Raw genomic sequence first — 6,381 nt, 5'->3', positions numbered from 1 at the left:
CAGACAGACAGAGAGAGACATAGAGACAGAAAGCGAGAAATCACCCCCCAGGGGGGATGGTCACGCCGCAATCCCTTCTCCTCCATTCCCCTCTCGGGATCCTGGGCACGCACGCACACGCACCCGGCATGAGTTTTAAGCCACTGGGTCCGGGACACGAACCACGGTCGACTATGTGGGAGTCCAGTGACATAGCCATTACGCTAACTGCTGGTTCCCTCCAGTACTACTTTTCATAAGAATTTGTCAGTAGGATAATTCTTCTGCTAAACTCAAAGCTGTGTGCAAGGCTCACATAAGGAATTTAAGCATGTATCTGATGAATACTGGCAAACATAAATCAGAAGTTAGAGATTCTCCTGAATATACAGTCAGCAAGTGATTTCTATATTGGTGGCATCTTCACCAATTTTATATGTGGTTGCAAGACATTTGTGGACAATTATTGATCAAGGAAAGGATATAAATAAAATCAAAATATACATATAATAATATCTATATAACAATATATATAACTGAAAGCATTTGAAATCTGTGTGTTTATTTTTGAGGTTCTCAGTAGTTGTAGCAAGTTATGGCATAAGAGAATTAAGTTCATGTATGTTTCTTGAGCTCTAACAACAAAAAAAACCACACCAAATCAAAAAAACGTAAATGCCATTTGCCAACATGTTGTGCTAGGGACAAGAGCCAATATGCTTCTAGGGTGTATATTTTAAAGTAGCCTCTTATAAAGTATTAAAGACAAGTTCAGTGTGATCAATAGACACAAAAAGGGGCATTGTAAAGACCAAAGCTGTCTTTCTTTTTATTTCCTCTATAGACTTTAATGAGCAAAATTTGGTTATGTTAACCTTTCCTTTTAAAGTCATCATTCACCTTTTAATGATGTTTATATTTCTCTAAATTCCCTCCAGTGAATGTTTTTCCTCCATGTTGACATAACCTTTAATATGGCTTCACTTCTGTGTGTATTCTACAATAACTATGCTGTCCTTTGAATAAAATGTTCTGCCTGAGTCTGGAACATATTTTTGGGAGTTACACTATATAGGATGTTCAGCAAAAGCCCGTGTGCATTGTTATTAGGTAGATAGCCAACTCTTCCCTCTCGTTCCAGAATGTAACTAAAGAAATGAAAGCTGCTCAAACTCTGAAACTTCTGCCTGGCTTCACCCAATAGGAGTTTCCAACATTTCAGCAATGGCTATGTGGAAACCCGGAGCTAGTTTTCTCTGTCTTCACTCAGTGTCCTTTACCATCACTAGCACCATTACCAGTACCTTCACAGCCACCATCACCTCAGCACTATCATCATTACCCCCACTGTCACTGCACTGTCACCATGCAGGCAGCACATAATGCCTTTCAGGAGTTACAAAATCTTCCACAATCAAGTAAGTTAGTTTTATAGCCAATAATCAAATTACTAAAGGGACTAAAAGAAATATTCTTTGCCGTTTTGGTGGAAAATTGCACCTGCCATAAGGTATTTCAAAAAAAAAGTAAAAATCAACAAAAGAAGTAGGTAAAGTCAGCCAACATATTGAAGAAACAATTTGATTTCACTTTATCTCAGTCTTCCAAAATATGCATGCCTATAAGCAAGTACTAGATTAAAACCATTTTGTATAAAAGTACAGTATAAATTCAATTTATTTGGAGGCTTTTATAAGAAATGACTCGTAACAATGCTTAGGTTAGGGCTTGAGTTCAGTTTTCTAACTGCAAAAATAAAGTATGGCTCCAAAGTGAGAATCAATGCTCCACACTGAAGAGAAAGCGTTTTGACCACTGAAGTTCCCAGATAACAATGAAAGAGTAGAAATAGTGTCATTCTATTGGACATCTCTCTGACATGGGACTCCAACTATTGTTAAAATCCTGGCTGTCTCATGCATGGCACAGGAATAGAAATTATCTGCTTTAATAAGAACAACCTTGAAAATCTTTGATAAAAATAGAATGTTTAAATGAATTTCCCCAGAGCTATATATAAACAAACGTAACAGGGGATCTCCAGGAAAATACTGAATATCTATGGCAGAAACTTAAAGGCTTGAAGACATAAGTAGAGAAAGTGATGGTAACTAACAGAAACCACATGGAGAGGGGAAGAAGGAGGTCTCAGAAGAAATTTTTTAGCAGACACAAGAATCCATGCAAATAAGGAGTTACAGAATGGCGTACCACAGCAGAGCAAAAAAGGCTGAAAATTCAGCACATACTCCAAAAATCATTAATAAAACTACTATAGACTGTGTAGAACAATGTAATGTTTAATGTTGAAGAAGATGAACGTGTGTATCCTTGATTTGATTATGACACATTGTATACATGCTTTGAAAAAACCATACTATACCCCAGAAAGATGTACAATGAATATATGTAAACCAGATATCATAATAAAAAATTATCTTTGAGTATGATAGAATCTGGAAAGTAAGAATCCTTGGAAGAACATAGGGTAATGTCTTCCCATTTTAGTATTATTTTGAAATTTTTGAAGATAATTTAAAAATCTAGAAGGATCATTATCATAAAGTTGAATTTAAATAATGCTATAGTTTAGAACTTCTAAATAAAAATCTATCTTAACATATGACCTAGTAATCTCATATCTAATATTTATCCAAGGGAAAAAAAAATACGTGTTTACACAGAAGTCTAAATACAATGTTCCTAAGAGGTTTATTCATTAGTGCCCAAATCCTGGAAATAACTCATATGTTTATTAGCTGATAAATAGATCAATAAATTATGGAACACTTATTAATCAGCAATAAAAAAGGAACATCCTTTATATTCATTTACAAAATAAATGATTCTAGAAAGTATTGTGCTATGTCCAAGAGACCATATCAAAAAGAATATGTGCTGTATGATTTCATTTATATCATATTCTTTAAAAAGGCAAATGTATAAGGCTGCTTTAAGATGTAATTTTAAAAATAAGTTTTATTTTGAATATTTAAGGTATACAATATGATGTTTTGGGGTGTAGATGTAATATACATATATACAGATAATATACATATATAGACAGTAAAATCATTACCATAGTGAAGCACATTAATGTATTCATCATCTCAGTTATGCCTTTTTTTGTGGCAAGAACTGCTAAAATGTACCACTTGGCAAAAATCTTAAATCCAATACAACTTTACAATCCTCATGTTGTTTGTTAGATATCTAGATTCATTCATCCTACATATCTGCTTTGTGTCCTTTGACCTGCTTTTTCCCATTTCCCTCTCTCCCACTCGCTATGCCTTGTAACTATTTTATTCTCTGTATATTAGTTTTTGTTTGTTTTTATATTCCACGTAAAGTGAGATAAGGTAATATTTTTCTTTCTGTGTCTAGTTTATGTAACTTAACATACTGTCTTCCAGGTCACATTGTCACAAATGATAGAATCTCTTTCTCTTGTATGGATGAAGAATACTCCTCTGTGTATCACATTTTCTTTATCCTCTCATCCATTGACAGTTAGGCTGTTTCCGTGTCTAGGCTGTTATGATTAATGTTTCAAGCAACATAGGAGTGCAGATATATTTAAAAGGTGGTGCTTTCATTTTCTTTGAGAGTATACCCAGAAGAGGGATTGCTGAGTCATATGAAAGTTTAATTTTTAGTTTATGTAGGAACTTCCATTCTGATTTCCATAACACCTATCTACCTTCCCATGAAGAGTGTACAAGTGCTCTTTTTATCAACACCCTCAATAATGCTTATTATATCTTGTCTTTTTGATGCTAATCATTCTAATTTTGAGATTTTTCTTTTCAAGATAGAGATTTGAACATTTTTAGGTTGACATTGGCAAAGGTCACTGGATTCCTTCTCTATAGAATAAGCTATAACACAGAGAACTATATATACACATATAGAACAAATGACCATCCCATAATGAGGTGAAAGTGGATGACAGTATTCAAAATAAAATAGAAAAGATCTTTTGAATACATAAGTGCACATTTTCAACATCTAAAATAAATTTGGCAAATCCCAAATGATTTATGTGACCACATTTGGAATGAGGGCTTTTAAAATGAAATGAAGTTGCACAAAACCATAAGGTGAGGCCTAATTTGATAGGATAGGTACGTTATAAGAAGATACCACTATCTTCATAAACACACACCTTTCTGAGGATAGGCTCTATAACACACTGTGAGAAGGTAGCCTTGTGAGTCAGGAAGACAGTACTCATCGGAAACTGAATTGATCAGTACTTGGCCTCAACTTCCAACCTCCAGAATTGTTAGAAATAAATGACTGTTGCTTAAGCTACTTAGTTGATAGTATTTTGTTACAGGATTCCTAAATAAGATAATTACAGGGAGACCAGCAGTTAGCGTAATGGCTATGTTGCTGGACTTCCATGTAGTCCACCGCGGTTCACCTCCTGGTGGCTTAAAACTCATGCCGGGCGCATGTGCGTGCATGCCCAAGATCCCGAGAGGAGAATGGAGGAGAAGGGACTGCGGTGTGGCCATCCACCCTGGGGGGTGATTTTTCGCTTTCTGTCTCTCTGTCTCTCTCTGTCTGTCTGGCAAGCGCACGCACGCACCCTATGGCAAAAAAACCTCTCTCTCAAAAAAAAAAAAAAAAAGATAATTACCAAATAATTGTCTAATTATGAGATACTTTAAAAAACAGGTATAACAGATCAAACATACCTCATTATCAGTGACTCTAAGTTGAAATAAGAGAATATATCAATGTGCCATGCTGAGAAGATAAAGATCATGTTATCTCTGAATTTTTTATATTCTGCAAAGGTCAAAACGACTGCATTATAAAACTTGTAATGTCATAAAGCTTATAAATTGTGCATTTTTTATTCAGGTGCTAACGCATATATTATTATAAACCTTAGGTTTCTGAAACATGACATGCTAAAATCAGGTCATGTTATTTACAGTCTTGACACTGGCTGAAGGCCTGAACTTAAAAAAAAAAAGAAAAAAAGAAAAAGAAAAGAAAAAACAGTTGTTGATGGTTATGACTATAAAATTACCTATGAAACTAGTTGCCCATATTTCCATAACTAAAAGAGAATTACATTTACATTCTTCATGTGCTAAAAAGAGAGATGATATATCTTTGAAATACTTAGATTTTATTAGATTTGATATTTCCTTGAAATGTGTTAGTCAAGACGCTTTCCTTAAAATGTACTTTTGTCTTTAAACTCTCATGAGATTTTAGTTAATTTGTTTTACACAAAATCACTGATAAATTTCTACTTTAATGGTCTTATATCTATATTGCCTAAGGAAAATCTAACTCCAATATTGATGGTATAAGCCACCTTTTCCTAAGGACCTATTATGTACCAGAGTTACACCATGTTACCCTTTCATTTTCAATACATTTCTTCAACATATGCACTATTACTGCCTGGAACATTCTAGGAATTCAATAGATGTTCACTATTTGAATTATTATCCAAGTAGAGTTTCCTTCCTTCCTTCCTCTTTCTGTTTTTTTTTTCTCTTTGATTTCTTCCTTTTTTTTTCTGTTTTCTTTCTCTTTTCCTTTCCTTCCCTCTTTTCTTTCTTCCTTTTTCTTCCTTCCTTCTTTTCTTCCTTCCTTCCTTCCTTCTTTCCCTCTGTCCCTCCCTTCCTCTCTATTTCCTTCTTTCTTCTGCCTTCCTTCATTCCTTTCCCTTTCTGTTCTTTCTTTCTTTGCTTTCTTCCTTTTCTTTTTTCTTTTCTTTTCTTTCTGTTTCCCTTTCCTTCCCTTTCTTCCTTCCCTTTCTTCCTTCCCTTTCTTTCTTTTTCTTTCTTCCTTCTCTTTCTTTCTCTTTCTTTCTTTCTTTCTTTCTTTTTTTCTTTCTTTCTTTCTTTCTGTCTTTCTTTCTTTCTTTCTTTCTTTTCTTCCTTCCTTCCTTTCTTCCTTCCTTCCTTCCTTCCTTCCCTCCTTCCCTTCCTCTTTTTCCTTTCTTCTCCTTCCTTCTTTCCTTCTTTCCTTCCTTCCTTCCTTCCAGGAGATGGAGAAATGTATGTGAAAGAGACAGACACCCTGTATATAGGGTCCTTACATCACAGTCCTGCAGCCAGCCTCAGGCTGCTCTATCACAGGCATGCACAGGGAAACATCAAGACACCAGACTAGAACCTTCTCACATGGCCTCAGCATCAGGGAACATTGTGTCACTGCTGTGCCAACAGGGCTAGCCCTCAATCCCGTTTCAATGCTATTTCAAGACCTGGAGTACAAATGAATTAATATGAATCCAAGGGAATACCAAAGGAGAAACTGGAGGTACTGCTACTGAGAAAAGGGTCATATACACAACCCGATCTCCAGTCTCAAATGTCCACCACACCAACTCCTCATGCACATTGAATTACTATTTTCTCTCACAAG

The sequence above is a fragment of the Tupaia chinensis genome, unplaced genomic scaffold (genome assembly GCF_000334495.1).
Source record: "Tupaia chinensis unplaced genomic scaffold, TupChi_1.0 Scaffold000037_22, whole genome shotgun sequence".
In the NCBI taxonomy this organism is placed as follows: Eukaryota; Metazoa; Chordata; class Mammalia; order Scandentia; family Tupaiidae; genus Tupaia; species Tupaia belangeri.
This window is presented reverse-complemented; position numbering follows the sequence as displayed.